The following is an 18,824-nucleotide window of genomic DNA, read 5'->3' on the forward strand; positions in this document are numbered from 1 at the left end:
CTCCCTCTCCACTGAACCTTGCAGGGGCAGGGTTGTCTGCCACCAATTCAGAAGTGCTCCCACCAAAACATGCTGAGCCTTGTTCTGGTACCCAAAAATCCTCCATGGGTTACTTCCTACCTGACTTTCCTTGTCCCTCTGGATTCTCTGTCTCTCTGCTCTCAGGAAAATCCCTGGCCATCATGTTGGCATTGGTCTCTCCTGACTGGCATCAGCATGCAGGCAGTCCTTCTTCAGGAGCTGGAACGATACTTCCACCTCCGTCAATGGTCAGCCAAGACTTAGCTACTCTGCAGGCCTGTGTATCTGTCCTCCAGCTCTCTGGCACTGCTCCTTTGAAATGCTGCCTCAGTGTTTTAAAGCGGCACCACCACGTGGAGCCTGGGGTCAGCTGGGGACTCCCAGATGATCTTGGGCTCTGCGCAGTATTTCTGTGGAACCCGGGATCAGCTAGGGACTCTTGTACGTTTCAAAGGAGGAATGTGGAAGTGCCTATTAAGTAGTTTACTCAACTGCTAAATTAACCACTAGTTAACATCCTTAGTTGTGGCCCCACCCACCAGGGTTTAGTGAGGTGACAAACAAACCCCTCACTACAGTGCAGAATTTTATTTTGCCAACTAACTTGCACTGCAGAGAAGTTGGCTGGTACTAGAGGCCACTGGTCTCTGTGGAGTCCAGCTTGCAAATAGAAGACAAGAGTGTGATAATGAGTGGAGAGACAAGCCAACCAATGGGGTTGTAGCAAAGGGAGCAATTGCCCTGGGGCTGAAAGATTCAAAGATTCCCAGAGCTCCCAGTTGCTGCTACTGCAGCAGCAGCTGGAGCCTCACACCCCTTTGAATTGCTGCCAAAGCAATGTGCAGCTCTGAGGGCTGGGGGAGGTATGCCGAAGTCTGGGCAGTGCTAAGGACTGACTGTGGCCTCACCCATTCTGCCCTTGGCCCTGTCCCTTCTTGCCCGTGGCCCACGGTGGCTGTTGACCCTGCTGGGGGTGGGGAAAGGGGGTAACTGAAAGGATCCCAGGAACTGCAGTTCTCAGAACACCCCCATGAAAGGAGGCCATGATGTGCAGGATTCCATGCAAACCCAAGATATAGCATCTGTCTGTTTCTCCCTCTGTATACCTGGGCTCCGGTGAGTACAGGTGTGAGTGTCTGGGATGAGAGGGGATCTCTGGGAAGCTGCGATGCAAGTGTCTGGGATAGAGAGGGCTATGACAGGGTCTGGGAAGGGGGTTAGATCTCGGCAGGAAGCTCCTAGATCTCTAGAAATAGCTGCTGTAGTGTTGACTAAGTTTAGGGTGCGAATAAATGGTACAAGTCACTAATAACAGACTCTTGTTCTCAGGTGGCTAAGTAAATTCATTACAGGAGAGGAGATTCATGAGACAAATGGATAAATGAACATGAAGACCTTATTTAATATTCAGGTACAAGCAAGCAAACATTGTTGCAATCACAGAAAAAGGCTGTATAAGTATGGGGAAATGGTTTTCTGAATTGTGCGTACTAAAAAACCTTCTGGAGACAATCAGAAATGGAGTCGGAGAGGATAGTGAGTGGAGCATAAGTGAACAGTGATGATCTGGTTTTCACTTTCTTCTCATCATGATATCACAACTAGGGACTGATTTGACTTTTGTTTTATACTTTTTTCTCTTAAATCTCTCTCATGCCCAGGACCATATTTGATTTAGATATGGTCCCCCTATCCATATTTGTCATTACAGGGGGCCATAATTAAGGTTCCAATTACTAGCATGAGCTATATGCAGTTCCCAGTGATATTGAAATGTGGTTTCTCCATGGTATCCCTATAGTCCTTTAGAAAGCCATTATTTCAAGCTTGAACTACCCTTTTTTGTGGCTTTCTTGTTAATCACAAGATGCATATTGCTTAATCTTCAAACTTTAAGCTAACTGGCTATACTAACTCCTTTACCACTTAGGCTCACTATCAAAATTACTAACAAGCCCATGTGGCCTTAGCTTTTTGCCAAACCTACAGATAAAATTTTTATATGGATGTTTTTATTTTTACTATGTTACATAAAATACTAGCAGTTGAGGCCTGACGTTGACCAGGCAAATTCATTTTACATAGATTACACTTATAGGAAAGTTCAAGAAATTAAATATATGTAATAGAATTTTTATTAATGTGCTTGGACAAGGAAGGTAAAAGAACAGTTTAAAATTTGTATGATTTCAACTTCAAACATTATTCAGTTTTTAAGTAATTACCATACGTGGTAAATTTGAATCAGAAACTCATAAAGCTTCCATTACTCTTTCTGTAACTCATTTCAATTATTTTGTGATTTGCAACAGTAAAAATTTTCTTTGCACCCAAATGGCATTTGAATAGGTAACTCAATTTTAATTTTGTTAGCAAATATTTGTATGAACTCTAATCATAATAGTAATGACTTTTTCTGAGGAAAAACAAAAATATATATAAGCCTTTCATCCAGTATATTCCAGTGTAAAAAGTAGTGCATTCAGCTAATTTAAGTGGCAGGATTGTTTATGCAAAATTTGGTATTTGTAGGTAATTGCAAAGTATGATTTTTGCTCAAATAAATCCACAAACAAACAAACAAACAAACTCTTCAAAATATATAATAGATAAGCTCATAATGAAATAAAACATATATGAATACACATGCAAATTTCAACATTCATTTTTTCTGAAAACTAGGAAGAAGCACAACACATACAAATAAAAAACCTGAGCTCATAGAGATCATGTAATACATCAGTTATTAAAGTGACTAACCAGATAAATAATGAGTGAGCAGATAATCTCTGAGTATCAGGGACAAATATATACTAACCCTGCCAAAGTTTGCAATAGTGTCAGGTCTGACCAGATAACCTTGCATTTTTCCCCAAGTATTTCTATTAGAGTCATTTTCCCCTGGAGTAAAGTAATAGAGAGCTCAATAAGACGATTTGTGTATTGAAGGAGGGATTCTATTTCTTAATGTTAACTTATAATGCCAACTCATTAAGCACCCATAAAATATAAACATGGAGAAAGATAGCAAGATTTACAGTTTTTGAGAGATCACTGAATATGCATTCCAGGACACATGCGTTTTTGATAGTACAGAGGAAGTCTGAAAGGTTGTCATGTACTGTTTGCATCAATGTGTGTTGCCAATTTAGCCTTACACATTCTGGAGTTCATTAATATCTTTTTAATATCTGTTTCTGGAAGAATTGTGAGTATAAAGAACTTTAAGTGTCTTTCATAAGTCAGATATTCTCTCAAGTTTCTATTGTGATAATAAGGCTAAGGTAATATAAGGTAAGAGAATAAGACTGACCTTATTCCGAAATAAGAAGGAGTGAGTCTACACAGCAAGCCATTATTTCGAAATAATGGTGAGATGGAGGACTTCTTGCTCTGACTCTTGTAATCCTTATTTTATAAGGAATAAGGAAAGTCGAAGGAAGAGTGTTCTTCCTTCGACTTCCTGCTGTGTAGACAGAGCCAGAAGCCAAATTAAGCTATTTTGACTTCAATTACGCAATTAACGTAGCTGAACTTGTGTAGCTTAATTCGACTTTTGCCTTGCTGTGTAGACAGAGCCCAAATTCTTTTTCCCATTTTTTTTGAGACTGAGAGGGTAATGCAAAAAAAATGTTCATTGTACTTGCATGAATCCTTGAACATAATCTCTGAAAGAAGGAACTGTGAGACAGTGGTAGCTGATATTTTTATGCATGTAATTGAAGGATACTAGTCTGTCATCTTGTATTATATCTTTAATTTTTGTTAATCCTTTTTGTATCCAAATTGTCTTAAGTGTGGAGGTGGTCTTAATTCTGAGGCATGGATTGTCCCATAGTGATACAAGAAGAGAAGTATTGTCTGTTTCAGAATGCTCCCTGTAATGGCAAAGATTGGATTTTTCCTTAAAGGTGATGGTGGCCTCTAAAAGCATGTAAAAGACAAGAGGGAGTGAAATGGCATAGCTAAGGTCTCTTCAATCTCAAACCAGGATGATGTGGATACAGCAACATAGGAGGGAAACCACCTTGCAATAGGACACATTTGGAATGCTAGATATTATAGATACAAATCTGGCAGCCTGTTTTCTCCAGGTGCCCAGGATTTTTTAAGAGTTTTGTGTGATAAGTGAAGCTGTTTTTTTTATTCCAGAGAAATTGCATGGTAAGCTTATTTATTTGCAAAAGGAGTGAGGGAGAGGCCTTGAAAGCCAATAGACTAATGCAATAAGTTACTTTTGGGCAGATATTCATTTCACTTATTTCCCTCCTTCCCAGTATGGACAAAAGAAGGAAACAACTTCTCTCTGCATCTTTGAAAATTTCTCTTTGCATATAATCCATATTTAGACAAACAATTTTGGGAAGATGAGGACAAATTTAACACTTAAATATGTTGTTTGCTTGCATATTTGAAATGGAAAATGCTGAAACTGAGAGGGAGCTAGTCTTTTAGATACATCCATCGCTTGTGATTTATTCCAGATAATGCAAAAACCAGAGAGTTTGTCAAAAATATCAACTACATTCAGTAATGATGGGACTGAGGATGGATTCTACAATGGCACGAGACGTAATGTAATGCACCTTAAAATCAGTCCGGGATTACAGGTCAACACTGCCTCTCTGTGAAGCTTTGCTGGCCATTTCTTACCGTTGTCCTGCTGAAACTGTGCTGCCAGGACTGAATCCCCTGTGTTTTCTTTTAACAGCCATGCTGACGTGGTGGCTATTGGGGAGTTAGTGATGATTTTAATATGTTTGCATGAGTTAAAAGACTGATTTTTGAGGAGGATGAGTATAGTGGTATAATGGTAATCAGTCTGGTTCATAGGTATGGCTGAAGCATCCTCATATGAATCACTTACATACAGAAGTAGGCAAACTGGCAAGTCTTGCATGACTGTGGCATTTGCTCTGGTCTTGCTGGCTGTGTGAATTGGAGAATTCACATAAAGGAAATTTGGATATGGAAGATGCCATGTACCTGACTCAAGGAAACTCACAAACAAAGCCTGTCTAATAGATCCAGGTACATTACAGATATTTATGCCCCAAACTTTAATTGGAGGGTGGAGTAGGAGTTAACTTGAATGGGAACAGAGAGGGGCTCTTACGAAATACTAGAATTTTGGTAGCATCAAAGTTTTCTTCTGTCTGGGCATTGCTTAGCACAGTATCATGAATGGATAATGGCTGGCTGTATTATAAATGCTGTTATCTGAGTATGTGAAAAAGAAAACTTGCTTAAGAATGAGTGGTTACTTATTATTTAGAGTAAAATCTCCATATATTGTGTAAGGCAATGCTTCTTTTAAACTTATTTCTGACAGGCTGCTGATGGACCTATAATTATATCTGGCCTTGTTGCTACATAGGGCTTTTTTTCCATTTAGAAAATGAGAATTGATCTTGTCTCTTTCATTTGAACCAGACTTTCACAATAGAGCCTATCTCTTTGACCTAAAGTGATACAGGCAACGTTTCATACAACTAACTCCAGTGCTAATGAAAGCACAGTTTGACAAGCTGCCATATTAAATGAGAATTTAAATCTCATTTAAATCAAATGTAAGTCCACAACTGTAATAAGGTATAAACAGGAGTTGTACTATGTTGTTCAGATTCAGTCTTAAGATAACTAATGGAATATTTTTTTTACTTTTCAGAAAGAGACTCTAGGCTTTTTAGGTGCACTGCAAAGTCATTAGTGTGTGAAATTAGTATAATTAACTTATAGATGTTTGCTAGCAGTTATTGATAAATTGGTTGCAGAGGACTCCTATTTATTGGAATGTGAGGTTTAGAGTGCATAGACTTTTAATTATTCATCATTTTAGGTTAACTTTACCAAAGCCAAACAAACAACTGAAAGTTGTTTCCCCTAAAAACATTTTATTTTTGTGTAACATATTTAGTTGCATTGGAGCCAGAAATAGATTTATTATGTACATATTTATTTGTTTGTTTATTTATTTTTACTTCTTTTAGGGCTCTGAAAACATCTGTGTTGTTCTCATTTATACAACAATATGAGGAAGGTACATTAAATTACTAAAAATAACTCTTTCGGCTTTAACAAATGTAAAGGTGCAAATTAGTTTGAAAAGTAAATAGAAACCCTGGGGACATTAAGCAAACGAACTAATTGAAGGTTGGGAATGGTAGCCACATATCTGCTTCATTAAAACAGAGCCTCAACCCAGTTGTTTTAACAAAATTAACATTCTACTTTGAAACTCAGGCAACTATGTTTGACCATGGCCTTGAAAACTGTTATGAACGTGCATTGGCTCATTGGCTTCAATAGATAAAGTTAAAGAAGTGCATGAAGGTATGTCTATTCAACAGGGTTAAAGTCTAATTTAGCTATGTAACTTCAGCTACAAAATTGCGTAGCTGAAGTCAAAATAGTTCTTCCTTGCTCCTCATAAAATGAAGTTTACAGTGAGTCAGAGTAAGAAGTTCTCCAGCTTGCCATTATTTCAAAATAACTGCTTTTAGTGTAGATATGCACTATGTTATTTTGGAATAACTGCTGTGTAGAAGCAAAATGCAGGACAATGTAGCACTTTAAAGACTAACAAGATGGTTTATTAGATGATGAGCTTTCGTGGGCCAGACCCACTTCCTCAGATCAAATAGTGGAAGAAAGTAGTCACAACCATATATACCAAAGGATACAATTAAAAAAAAAAAAAAAAGTAGTCACAACCATATATACCAAAGGATACTATTCTACATGCTGTGTAGACATATCCTAATTTTTTTATAGCAAGGAAACCTAATATTTAAATATTTTCATAACCCTTAAAATACAGTTGATATTAAGATCTTATCATTTTGGATGTTACCACGTAGATCAAATACAACTGGGTGCTAGTGAAGACCCGCTAACTCAAACTCAGAGGGCACGCCCGGTGATATCGGTATTCCTGCTTCTCGTGAGGAGTAAGTGAAGCTGATGTAGCTGGAGTTGCGTATCTTAAGTCAAAATTCTGCTGTAGAGTAGACCAGGCCTAAAAGACATGATTTAACAGGAACATGATGTTATGTCTCATTAGAATTTGTAGCATACCACACTACCTGCTATCCTTAATTGCCTACTTCAGACCCTGAATGCATAACAGTCTAACCCCCCAGTTACCCATTTCATTTCAAGTGACCTCTTCCAACATGTTACCATTTCTGCCTAACAGTCTGTCTCAACTTGTGTTCAGCTCAGGCACTCTGCTTTGTAGACCTGAAGAAGATAATTGTATCTCAAAAGGTGATATCTTCCACCAACAGAAGTTGGTCCAATAAAAGATATTCCTTTATCCACCTTGTCTCTTTACTAATAGAATGCTAATTTAATTCTTGTCTAGAATTTCTCTGGATAAACAGAAAAATAATGTTAAGATCAATAGCTCCAAAGCAAGTTAATTGTTAATCTCCTTTAACCAATACCTTTTCAACTGCACTTTGTAGGTGATTAAACAGTCATTGTTAATTAGCTAACTTTACATGCCTCAGCTCCCAGAATAATTCTCTGAAGAAGTTTTTCTTGAGTTTAGAGTGAATTTAAGGATTGTGTTTTTTTAGTTTCTTCAGTGTTTGCAGGTAACAAGAGAAAACAGTTATGCAGGGCTGTTGGAACAACTTTTATAGTGAGGGTGCTGAGAACCATTGAACCAAACTGTAAATCGTGGATATGATAGAATCCACTTCAACTAGGGGGTGCAGCTGCATCTCTAATTCCAGCACCTATCAAGTTACGTTCTTTTCCAGAATAGGAGGTAAAAATAGGTGATATTCTGTGATTCAATGTAGACCAGTGGAATCAGACCAGAGAGAACTCTTTTTCTCTCATCAAGGGTTACATAAAGTTGTTAGAAATGAAGACTGATTCACCCTGATGTGTGATCTCTTATTCCTTTTTGTTGTTGTTTTGTTTAGAGTGGGTTTCTCCTGAAACTTTGTATAAATATACAGACATGCGTATCCTGACACTTTTCCAGTGCCCTACGCACCTCTTCTTTTCATTTAGTTGTCAGCAACAATTTGTTTCCTCACCCTCCATAAATTAGAACTTTAAAATGAAATGATGTATCTCTTTCTTAAGCAGGCCCACTGAGGGGTGGGGGAGGAGGAGGGAGCAAAGGGGGCAATTGCCTGTGCGATTTAAAAAGGCCTGGGGCCTCAGCCACTGTCATGGTAACAAGAGGAGGGAATATCACTGGGACCTTTTAAATCATCTGGGTGGGCTTGCAGACATGGGGGAATGGGTGCCTGATGGCGCTTCTCTTGGGGAAAGCTAGTTTTCAGCTTTACTTCTCTCCCTGTGTCTGAAGGTGTGTACCCATCTCCCACCACACTTCCTCATCTAGGGTTGCCAGGTATCCGGTTTTGAACCGGACAGTCCAGTATTTGAAGGCTCTGTCTGGGAAACAAATTGAGAAAATACCGGACACATAAAATGTCTGGTATTTTCTAATTAGGTAAGTTTTATTATTATTATGAGTATCAGTACATAGTTGCATACTGCCTGGCTGGTAGACACACTGATGCTGCATGAGTGTGTCTGCCAGCCAGGCAGTACGCAACTACGCAAAGGGGCAGGGCCGGGGTGGGAGCGAATACCCGGGGTTGGACTTGCTCGTGCTTCGCCGGGACCAAGCGCAGGAAGGGCAGCACCCCGGGATCTGCGTGTGCCTGGGTCAGACCTGCTCCCCGCTGGTTGATTCTCTCCCCTGCTCCCCTCCCCCGGCCAGCCCCGCTGCCCCGACCCCCTCCTGGCCATCCTTGCTTCCTACCTGCTGGGAAAGTAGTGGCTGAAACAGAGCCCTCTTGACAACAGGCTTAAGATGTTATATTGCCCCTGAAAGGGCATTAGGAAGAGACTTCCCCTCACCATTTTCAGGTCATTGTGTAAAACAGAATACATGGTGTGACTTTTAGTAATACAAGCCCATGTCTGAACTAAGAACAGGACAGAGAATTGAACTTAGAACCCTTAGGAAGGTTTAAAATATTTTTCAGTAATTATACACTGGGATGACTGGCACTTTTGTAAATGTTTAGACTGCAATCAGACTGCTAAATTGTTGACCATTTTTCAGTGACAGTGAGTAAAAGAAACTAGCTCTTAAAAGTACAGTTTGCTTTATTAAGCTATTCCCTTGTTGACTGAAGCGTGTATTAAATTTGTTTCATAAGCCAATCGGAATTGAGCATATCCATACTTGCACACTTAAAGTAGTCTCATGATAGTGCAGGAGCATCCATGAGATAAAAGAATTAAATGTAAATTGAACATTTGACATAATGGAAATAATGACATTGTAATAGTCTCTTGTCACAGTACCGATTTTTGATACATGTCTCTGCTTTGCATCAGCATTTATATAGTAGTAGGAGATTAATATCCTCCGAAAATGTTTTGTGCTATTGATATTAAATCTTTACTTAGGCCAGGTCTGCAGTAAAAAAAATTAGGTCAGTCCAGCTATATAGGGCTTAGAGGTGTGAAAAATCCATGTTGTGGAGGAATATTGTTCAGCCAACCTAACTGCTTGTGTGAACAAGGCTAGGTGGAAGAAGTCTTATGTTGACCTATCTGTTACTTCTCGAGGAGGTGACATGCACTGATGGGTGAACCTCTCCTGTCAGAGTAGGGAGCATCTACACTGAAGCACTAAAGAGGGCTGGCACAACTGTAGCGTTTTGAATGGAGAAAAGGAGACCGTATGGAGGTATATTACTATCTGGTATGAACGTAGTAAGCTTTGGAACAATGCCAGGAAACCTAGTGCCACCAGCCATGAATGTCAGTGGTATGTCTCTACTGACATTCATCCCAATGTCATTCATCCCACGGAACGTGGGACTTATGTTCTGTGTATTTCCAAGTGTCCATTTTATTGTAACTAGTTTGGTAAGGAATGAGGACATTTTTATTTTCATTGTAACCTTTGTAGTCTGTAATTTTCTCCTGCTACTGTAGAAAATGCAATTAATATTCTTGTCACAATTGGGTCAAGGACCATGATCGACAGATGTTCACTTAATACCTTGTACTTTAAGGACTCAACAAGGTGCTTGGCATTCTGCTGCTGTTATGAAGCCAACTACCCAAATCACAGACAAAATAGCAAATGAAGGAGGTTGAATCCTGAATAAAAAAGGAAAAGAAAATCAGTACTTAGATTTCTGTTTTCATTTACTGCCACATTTTTTATTTATTTTGAGTAAACATTTATGAGAATCTCATTACATTGTATAATATTGGCAGTTTTCCATGCACTCTGTAAATGGTTGATTGTTCTTGTTTGATATTTTGCTTTCTTCCTCTCTAATGTAGAAAAAAAGTCATTTGGGAAGAGAATACATGTGTACAGTTGTGTATTTAGTGACTGATTTCCACATCCATTGAAATTAATGGCAAAATTACCATTCACTTTCATGTTTCAGGATGACATCCTTATATTTCATTGCAGAGGAAAGGGATTGCAAATGTGGTTTGTGGCATAAGTCATTATCTAGTAGGCAGGGAAAAGAGGCACTGAATAGGCTCAGATGGAGTCATTTGCTGTATTGCCCTTTTTAGTGTACTAAATATTCCTCCATTGCCTCAAGTTTGCACTAATTTGTGACTCCATTAGCATTCATAGTTACTCCTGAGGTACATGTGTATCAATGAGAGGAAATGAGGCATGTTGTTTTAGGCTCACTGATTCACTAAGTATATATTGTATCGTTTCATATTCAGAAGGATTTTTTTATAACAATACTTGTTAAGATCTTTTTATTTCCACTTGAAAACTTGAATTCTGTAAAGATCAATGGCCACTAGAGAAGCTGCTGAATGAACATTCTGATTTTGACCAGCACTCTTGCAGGCATGTATGAAAGTGAATGTTTTTATGTTTTGTTGTCATGAATGATGAATGAATTTCCATAGTCAACCTGATCTTCATTTGAAAATGCTCCACAATAGAAATGTTAAAAGAAAAAGAAAGTTGGTGGCAGTAAGGAAAGATGTTTAAATAGTAGTGTAACATTACATTTTGCTTAATTTGTTCTTACATGGTTGATGGATGATACATGAAAGCCTGTTCTGTAAGAATAGTTTTCCATTGGTAACAGTTAAAGTGATTATTTAAAAGGCTTTCTCTACTTCTTACAAAACATTTTCTTCTTAATGCTTTACTTCCTGCTGGTAACACTTTAATGATTCTGAAAAATGAATATCAGGCCTCTAGGTAATATTGTTTTTCAATAGAAATTCACTAATGTTATAAATTTAGACTTTGAAAGCATTTTAAGTATTCACTGTTTTGTAAATAAGGCAGTCTACCACATGCAGAACTTTTACTTCTATTCATTAATATACAGACACTCTCTCTGGCTATGTCTACACTGTACGCTTATTTTGAAATTACTCATGTTATTTCAAAATAACAGAATGCACGTCTATATAGCAAGCCTGTTATTTCAAAATAATTTCAAAATAACAAGTTTCTTATTTGGACTTCTGTAACCTTCATTTCATGAGGAGAAAGGGAAGTTGAAGGAAGCGTGTTCTTCCTTCTACTTCCTGTTATGTAGACAGTGCCAAAAGTCGAGTTACACTACTTCAACTTCAGCTATGCAATTAACGTAGCTGAAGTTGCGTATCTTAACTCGAATATAGCCAACAATGTAGATGTACCCGTGGTCTCTTTTCCTGATCCTATCAACAAATTTTACTTCTGGCTGAAAATAAGAGTGCAGTTTACCCTAAAATCAGTATTAATTTTGCTTCATTTATTAGTATTGTATCTGACTTCACTTTTTAGACCAATCTTCTTCACATTCCTGCTATCTATTAGTCAGCAAAGTAGAATTTTCGTAGCCAATCTTACACCAGGATCTGTCCTGTGGCAATGCACCAATGAATTGTGCTGATGTGTGACTGTCTCTTTGTTAGACTTATTTGTTAGGTTTTTCTTTTACATTTCCTTTTATATTTATATATCTGTGATTACTACGTTGTGATCTGGTACTAACATATGGAGGACAGCAATCTCCTATCTGTTTTTTTTTTTATTTTTGCAGTCTGTTGTTTAAAATAATAATATTTTAAAGTTTAATTTCAGGAGTTCTCTCATAATTGAACCAAGCAATTCTTCTATTAGGGAAATAAAATTGTAGGTAGTGCACAAAAATTGAGAGACTTATAATGGTCCAAATTTTGTTCTTAGTTATGCTTATATAATCCAAAGTAACCGCTAGTATTTTAGTGTTTCCAGTTCTATAATTTTAATTCCAAAAATTGGATGTGTACTTTACTGCTGAACTTGCAATTTTGCTTTCATGCATCCCTGCTTTGCATGATTCCCAATCTACATAGAAACAGAAGTTTTTAACAAATGCAAACTGCCTATCTTAAAATCCAAATTTAACACCTGAATCCCTCAAATTAAATATACCTAATCTTAAAATATAAAGTACAGGCAGTCCCCGGGTTACGTACAAGATAGGGACTGTAGGTTTGTTCTTAAGTTGAATCTGTATGTAAGTCGGAACTGGCGTCAGCCGGTGCTGAAACTGATCAGTTTCAACCGTGGCTGAATCTGGACGCCAGTTCTGACTCACATACAGATTCAACTTAAGAAACCCAGGTGTCCCCAAGTCAGCTGCTGCTGAAACTGATCAGCGGCTGATTCCAGGAAGCCCGGGGCAGAGCAACTCTGCCTTGGGCTTCCTGTAGTCAGCCCTGGTCAGTTTCAGCAGCGGCTGACTTGGGGATGCCTGGGGCAGAGCAGCTGGGGTGCTGCTGGGTTGCTCCAGTAGCGCGGCTCCTTGGCGCTACTGGAACAACCCAGCAGCACCCCAGCTGCTCTGCCCCAGGCGTCCTGATTCAGCCGCTGCTGAAACTGACCAGCAGCGGCTGAATCAGGACGCCTGGGGCAGAGCAGCTGGGGTGCTGCCAGGTTGGTCCGGAGCAGCGCTGCGGGACCAACCCGGCAGCCCCCAGCTGCTCTACCCCAGGGGTAGGCAAGAAAAGCCTGGTCTGCTGGGGGGGGGGCACTAACTGCAACCCCCCCAGCAGAACAGGGAGACGGGGGTGGCGGGACCGCCCGCGTCCTCCATGGCTTTGCTCCGTTTCCCTGGTCTGCTAACCTGGGAGACGCGGCGCAGAGCAAGCGGGCAGCAGGACAGTCCAGGCGCGCCGCGGCTGTCCCACTGCTGGTGTGCTCCGAGGCTTTGCTCCCCATCTCCCAGGTCTGCTGGTCAGACCAGGGAGACGGGGAGCAAAGCCGCGGAGCACGCCCGCAGCGGGACAGCCCAACCGCGCCTGGGCTGTCTCCCTGCAGACCAGGGAGACGGGGAGCAGCTTTTCTCGCCCTGGAGGACGGGGGCGGCGGACCGCGGCGCATCTGGGTGTCCCGCCGCTCCCATCCTCCGGGGCGAGAAAAGCCCCGTTCGTAACTGCGGATCCAACATAAGTCGGATCCGTGTAACTCGGGGACTGCCTGTATTACGTACTATATGAGGGTATGTCTACACTACCCTCCTAGTTCGAACTAGGAGGGTAATGTAGGCATACCACACTTGCAAATGAAGCCCGGGATTTGAATTTCCCGGGCTTCATTTGCATAAGCGGGGAGCCGCCATTTTTAAAACCCCGCTGGTTCGAACCCCGTGCAGCGCGGCTACATGGGGCACGAACTAGGTAGTTCGAACTAGGCTTCCTTGTTTGAACTACCTAGTTCGTGCCCCGTGTAGCCGCGCTGCACGGGGTTCGAACCAGCGGGGTTTTAAAAATGGCGGCTCCCTGCTTATGCAAATGAAGCCCGGGAAATTCAAATCCCGGGCTTCATTTGCAAGTGCGGTATGCCTACATTACCCCGCTAGTTCGAACTAGCGGGGTAGTGTAGACATACACTGGGTGATTATCTATGAAATCTCTTTACCATCATTGTTTTAAATAACCACCTTCAAGATTCTTAACTTGCGTACCCAACGTTTTTCTCTGTTTTTCCATTACCATACTCTTTTTCTGTTTTCTATTGAAGGAGGAGTTTAGAGCCCTTAAAGGACAAAACCAGTGAAGGAAGGAAAAGAGAGATTTCAGAATTTAGGAGAACAAGTGAGAAAGGAGATAAACACTGCCTTTTGGTCAGGGACCCAGTGCAGGAAGAGGTACTTGTTTTGTGGATCTCTTAAGCCTCACAGGTGTGTGCACATCTCGGACTTATACAATTCCCATTAAAGCCATAGACATTATTGAAATATCTGAGTGTTACATCATCTTTAACATATTTATCTTCATATATCCCTCCCCCCAAAAAAGTAGGGAATTGTTGTTATTTCCATTTCACAGATGGGGAGCTGAGACTGGAGGGGGACTCAGGCATGTATGAACAAAAGGAACTTCATTATAGTGACTCTTTAATATAATACCAAACTTCTCGGCCCCTATAAAACCACTGTAATTCTGAAAGCTGAGTTATGTGCCTGGGCCTCTCAGTATGAGGAATGAGGTAAGAGAGTCACCTCAGATGGGCTTCACAAAAGTGAGCATGCTAGGTAGAGAACTGTGTAAGCTAGCCAATGAGAGATGCTGACCAGAGGTGAGGGTGCTAAGCCCCACCCTTATCTCAGAGATAGGTGCCTAAGTCAAGGCTGCAGGGAGACACCTATCTTGGCTTGGAATTCTCAGCTGCAAACCCTCTCTTGGCAGTAGGGTCTTATGATATTTTAGTGAGGAGGAGAACCTACCCTTAAAGTTTTGCCCAGTGGTGAATAGGGATGTAAAATCCCATTTAATTGGTTAACTGGTTAAATGTAACCAATTAAAGTGGAGCTGTCAGGACTGTTCTCCACGCTGGCACTCCGAGTGCAGAAGGCGGGGGCCTAGGAGGGACCTTAAATACCTTGCCTTTCTAAGCTTTGCTTACAAAAACTCCCCAGAGTTACAGATTCACTGATTTTGGAAGGTAGCTGCCACCATCAAGTGATTTAATCCCTAAAAATAACCAACATGTATGGCATGGCCAATGTGCGCGGTGAGGGTGGAAGTGGCATCTGCCATGCGCACGCAGGTCTGCCTCCTGGTGCCACTGCAGGTCTGCCTCCACCCAGCGCGTGATGGCTGCCTCCACCTGTTCGAGGGCCTGCACGTGGTGCTGAAGGAGCTGGTCCCGCTGCCGGATCTGCCGCCTTGGTGGTTGGGCAGCTGGGGGTGGTGCTGCTGCTGCGTCCGCTGCCGCAGGGCTAGAGGGTCTCCCGCTTCTGCTTGGTCCCGCTGCAGGGAACAGAAGAAAGGATGGGTCAGTCAGGCATCCCGGCCACTGTTCCCACACCCCATGCCCTCCACTCCTGAACCCAGGTGACACCACAGTAGTGTGGCTTGGGCCCACTCGGTTAGCCGCTCCCCCTGTGCTGTATGTTTGCATAGAAGACCGCCCCTGGAGTAGGGTCCTCTTCCATGTATTGTAACCACCGGTCTGTGTCCTGGCCCCTTGGGGGATGGGAGGGCGCGTGTGTTGTGTTAACATGTGGCTCTCCCTGCCAGTGGAGGCTGTGAGGCTTTGGGCTAATCAATGGTGTTTGACAGGGAACAAGATGAATCCCCACACAGAGCCTGGGAACACATCTAGCAGACGTGGTCTGGGCTCTCAGATCCCCATCTCGTGGGATGTCTCCTGGATGGAACCAGGAGTGACTAGGGAGCGTACCATCCTTGCAGCAAAACTGAGGTGGCCCTACGGCTGGCCCGAGCGCTTCCTCCCTCCCCCTCCTGCTAGCCCTCACACATGGTAGCCCAGGGACATGTGTGGTCGCAGTGGGGACTTCCCTCAGGGGGCCAGCCAAGGCACCGGGAGCAGGCGAGGGGCTCAGTGGGGGCCATGCTCACAGGGCTGTGACGCTGCGGTTTTTCCAGGAGCAGTTGGCTGTGTCTTACAGCCAGGCATGGGACAGTGTGCTGTTCTGCGTGCTGCACCCTTGCGGAGGTGTGGGCTCTGGCCTGAGGGTACGTCTACACTACAGCGCTAGTTCGAACTAACTTAGTTCGAATTAGTTAATTCGAACTAAGCTAGTTCGAACTAACGCATCTAGAACTAAAAACTAGTTCGAACTAGCGTTTTGCTAGTTCGAACTAGCAAGTCCACATTGAGTGGACTCTGAACAGGGCTTAAGGATGGCCGGAAGCAGTGCCGGCAGGGCATAAAAGGAGGACTTAGAGCATGGAGATGCTGTCTCAGGCTAGCCGAGGGCTGCGCTTAAAGGGTCCCGACCCCCACCCCGGACACACAGTTCTAAGGGGTGCCCCGCTTGCAAAGAAGTTCTGGCTTGGAGTGCCCTGAGTGCCCACACTGGGCAAATCACACCACTCAGCCATCAGCCCGGCTGCACTTGCCGCAGGCTGCCATCTGGGGAAAGGGAGTAATTGGGGGGCTGCAGGAGAGCTTCCACCCCCAGAAGCCCGCAGAGCCAGCCCAGTCCTCCCCATCGGGGGCTCGTACCCCATTCCTCCCTCACCTCCTTCCACTTACCCTTCCCTAGACCCCCTTCTTATTGATGTACAAAATAAAGATAACGTTTCTTCCAACATTGACTCTGTCTTTATTGAAAAAAACTAGGGGAGACTGGGAAAAGGAGGTGGGAGAGGGGAAGAGAAAGGCTGGGAGAGGGGAGGGCAACTAACACGATCAGGGGTTGGGAACAGGTCCCAGATGAAGAAAGGCTACAGAGACTGGGACTGTTCAGCTTAGAAAAGAGGAGACGGAGGGGGGACAGGATAGAGGTCTCTAAAAGCAGGGGTTGGGTGGAGAGGGTGCATTCAGAAAAGTTCTTCCTGAGTTCCCATAAAGAAGGACTAGAGGACACCAAAGGAAAGGAATGGGTATCAGGCTTGAAACTAGTAAGAGAAAGTTGTTGTTCTTCCCAAAGCAATTAGTTAACCTGTGGAACTCCTTGCTGCAGGAGGCTGTGAAGACTACAACTAGAACAGAGTTGAAAGGGAAGTGAGATCAAGTCATGGAGGATGGGTCCATGGAGTAGTCTTAGCCAGGGGGTAGGAGTGGTGTCCCTGCCCAAAGTTTGTGGAAGGCTGGAGAGGGATGGCACGAGACAAATGGCTTGGTCACTGTCTTCGGTCCATCCCCTCCAGGGTCCCTAGGGTTGGCCGCTGTCGGAAGACAGGCTACTGGGCTAGATGGACCTTTGGTCTGACCCAGGACGGCCATTGTAAGCTCAGGGCTCAGGGTCTGGGGTCTTAGTGGACCCCCTTGATTTTCATGCACACCTGGTCCTGGGTGGCCAGGCTGGCAGCTCTCCTGCCCTAGCCGGCCACTTTCCTGTGCCTAGTGCAGAGATCGTGGACGAGGTCCACGATGTCCGCACTAGCCCAGGAAGGTGCCCGCCTCTTGCGGTCCAGGGCAAGCTCCCGGGAGCCGCCAGCCTGGTCCCGGCAAGGGGGGGTGGGCTGGGGGGCATCGGATGGGTGGCTCTGTGCCGTGCCAGGTGCAGGGTCTGCTAGCTGGGTGCTGGCAGGCTTGCACCTGGCACGGGCACCGTATCCAGCCCGTGCCCCTTTAAGGGGTCCGGGGCCGGGAGGGGGGCATAGAGTTTCCCTGGTGTTGGCCAGAGTGGCCACCAGGGAAACCTGGGGAGGGCTAGCCTCCCACTAGTTCGAACTAAAGGGCTACACAGCCCTTAGTTCGAACTAGCTAGTTCGAACTAGGCGTTAGTCCTCGTAAAATGAGGTTTACCTAGTTCGAACTAAGCGCTCCGCTAGTTCGATTCAAATTCGAACTAGCGGAGCGCTAGTGTAGCACCTATTAAAGTTAGTTCGAACTAACGTCCGTTAGTTCGAACTAACTTTGTAGTGTAGACATACCCTGAGCCCCTGGAGCCCTGGCTGGTTCCAGCTGGCATCCACCCTTCCCCTCTGGTCCCGCTGGATGTGTGTGAGCAGCACTGTCCCAGGCGTGCCCTGGAGCTCCTTGCTGCGGCCACATGCCGCTCTGTCACCAGGCTGCACGTGGTTGCACGTGCTGCATACTGCTAATGCTTTACAGCGTGCAGCTCACGCAGCCTGAGTGACGCGCTCTCGCTCTACCCCCTCCGGGCGCCTGGCTCCCCACCCCCCGCCCTTGTGAGTGCAAAGTGAAACACTCACCGGTGGATCCTTCCCCGGCCTCCAAGGACACACGGGAGACATCAGGGCTGCCGAAGGGGGCCTCTGCCTAGAGGGTCGTGGTACTGCCCTCATCCTCTGACCCTCTGGCTAGCTCTTCTTCCTCCCCTGCCTTGCTGGTCCTGGTGACAGGGGGCGCCTGCAGGTGTTCACAGGTACGGATGGTCCCTGAGGTGGTGCTTGGTCCAGGATGCTGTGGAGCTGCTGGTAGTGGGGGCAGGTGTCGGCTTCTGCCTCCTGGCCCTCGCTGGCCCGGACATAGCCCAGGTGCAGCTCTTTCACCTTAGCCCGGACCTGCTCGAGGGTTCGGGCTGGATGTCCCTGGTGTGAGAGCGCCTGGGCCATGCGGTCAAAGATATCCGCATTGCGGCAATGGGAGCGGGTGTTGTGGAGGGCCTCCTCTTCCTCCCACAGGCCCAGGAGGGCTTCTAGCTCCCTCGCGGACCAGGATGGGGCCCTCTGTATTCTGCCCCTTGGGGCCTTCTATGCTGGGGGTGTGGGTGGCTGTTCCCGCCCTGGAGCTGCCATCGTGCTCTGGTGGCTTTTGGGGACGGCAGGAGCCGCGTGGCACAGCTGTGGGCAGAGGCAGCAGAAAGGCTTCTGCCTCGTGGCCTCTGCAGGCTGTGTCTGCC

At 44.2% G+C, this 18,824-nt stretch overlaps 1 protein-coding gene and 1 long non-coding RNA gene across 5 annotated transcripts in view; one reads left to right on the plus strand and one right to left on the minus strand.

Moving 5' to 3' along the window:
- Positions 1–18,824, plus strand: part of MMP16 (matrix metallopeptidase 16) — a 254,586-nt gene that overhangs the window by 69,829 nt on the left and 165,933 nt on the right. The window lies entirely within an intron of this gene.
- Positions 6,731–18,670, minus strand: LOC142827008 (uncharacterized). Its single transcript, XR_012901337.1, has 4 exons — positions 18,175–18,670; positions 15,152–15,294; positions 10,073–10,173; positions 6,731–7,039 (listed from the first exon to the last, which is right to left on the minus strand). It is a non-coding gene; the product is annotated as an uncharacterized LOC142827008 (long non-coding RNA).

Source organism: Pelodiscus sinensis, chromosome 2, assembly GCF_049634645.1.
Source record: "Pelodiscus sinensis isolate JC-2024 chromosome 2, ASM4963464v1, whole genome shotgun sequence".
In the NCBI taxonomy this organism is placed as follows: domain Eukaryota; kingdom Metazoa; phylum Chordata; order Testudines; family Trionychidae; genus Pelodiscus; species Pelodiscus sinensis.